The 1,844-nt window shown below is 30.1% G+C and overlaps 1 pseudogene; it reads right to left on the bottom strand.

Moving 5' to 3' along the window:
- Positions 1-572: 572 nt before the first annotated feature.
- The window catches only part of LOC112452391, a 10,512-nt pseudogene continuing 9,240 nt past the window's right edge, over positions 573-1,844 (bottom strand).

Raw genomic sequence — 1,844 nt, 5'->3', positions numbered from 1 at the left:
TTACTCCGGCGCAATTTCGCAATTTCGGAATTCGATCTCCGGCATAAGTGAGAAGAGATGTTACGTCGCGAACGTCGCGTCTCTCTTTTATTCGCACAATTGTAATATTACTTGTACTTGGCGGATTAATTACGCGAATGAGTTAATGCGAAAATATGCAGTCGCACGACGGCCGCGATTGTTGCTTGCATCAGTATTTTAAAATCAAATACGTGTTAAAATAACGTTTTAAAAATTTAACGGGTGCGATATTTATTTCTTTCAAATATCGATTATCTTGCTTTAATCTTTAATGTAAAAATATTTTTATGTTACAGATCAACGCAGAGTTACAACTTACAACTCCGCTGTTGCGCAACGGCTGGTGAGTTATTTCTTTATTTTATTATCAAGGCAATGGATTTGTAAAATTATATCACAAACGTTAATAAAATATATCTATGAGAAATGAGATATCATAAAAGAAACGAACAGTCTTTTTCTAACAGTTATTAGACATTATAAAATCTATTGCCTTGAAATAGACAGATATTTGATTTTTATTTTTATTTTCGTTTATTTTACACATAAAATCGTAACCGATAGTTTTATTTCTTGCTGCACACGCACACATACATATAAATGTATTTCTTGTGTCATTACATACTATCATTATTTGAAGATACAAAATATAATGTAAAATAACCAAACGTCGGTATATAAGATGTAGGTGCAAGATTACAGTGCTTTTCGTTTCTCTGAATTACCTTTTATAGATAATAATACCCAAGCATAGCTTTTGTCGATAAATTCGGGACTTTACACAAAATCGCTTATTGTTTATCGAAAATGTAATAAATGACTGAAACGTGAGATTCGATCAGGATACTCTTTCTTTCATTGATTTTTCATTTGCATCTAATTTACACTTCAATTATATGATTGATGTAATGAATACGAATTTCCAAGTTTACAAAATATTCTTCAACATTTTTTTTGAATGTTTGAAGAACTGTTTTGAATAAATAAAAAATATAATAATGCGACAACAAAGTATAAGAAAAAAAGTCGTATCTCTTTCTTTATCGTAAGCATTACACAAGATGTATTGCCTACTCATGCAACGAAATTCTCTCTCAATTAATTTATACATATATTACGTACATGATCAATTTTTGCATCATAATTATTGTTTTGTATGCATGGTAAATTACAGTTAATCGAGCTTTCGTTTCAAGTTACTTATCCATCGTTTTATATTACTTACGCATCTGATTTTTGCAAAAGCATTAACGGTTTTGTTGTACAATATGTAACTGATGTATAATAATAAAGTGAGACATGTAGCCAAACATAGATACGTTTCATAATAATGTATCCACGACATATCGTGTCCATGATACCGTAAATGTCTCGAGTTTGGAAATTTCAATACGTGTTCCACATGCCACACTGCCCTGTCCATAGGTTTCACTAATTCATCCCGCACGATCGCCGACATCGTTTTGATATTGTTCAAATATCTGTAATTATAATTTTGGCATTATGTCGCATATCAAAATCGTATTCTGTTTGACCAATGTTTAAATACTAGTCGATAAATTCTTTCAAAGATTACGGCTAATCAATTATTATTTCTTTCGACGATTTTATGACTGATTTTTTTCGTGATTTTAATGCATTTCATTTAACTTGTATTTATGTCACGTTAATTCAAAATTATCACATAATTATTGTATTGTTAAGAAATTCAAAATTATCACATAATTATATTGTATCGTTAAGAAATTTAAGATTATAACGCGTACTAGTTTGTACAAGACGCAATTCGACAAAAAAAGACCATAAGTTATTCGGCTTCTTTT

This window comes from Temnothorax curvispinosus, unplaced genomic scaffold (genome assembly GCF_003070985.1).
Source record: "Temnothorax curvispinosus isolate PA1 unplaced genomic scaffold, ASM307098v1 QBEX01003329.1, whole genome shotgun sequence".
Classification (NCBI taxonomy): domain Eukaryota; kingdom Metazoa; phylum Arthropoda; class Insecta; order Hymenoptera; family Formicidae; genus Temnothorax; species Temnothorax curvispinosus.
Note: the sequence above shows the minus strand (reverse complement) of the source record. Positions and strands in the feature narration are given on the sequence as shown.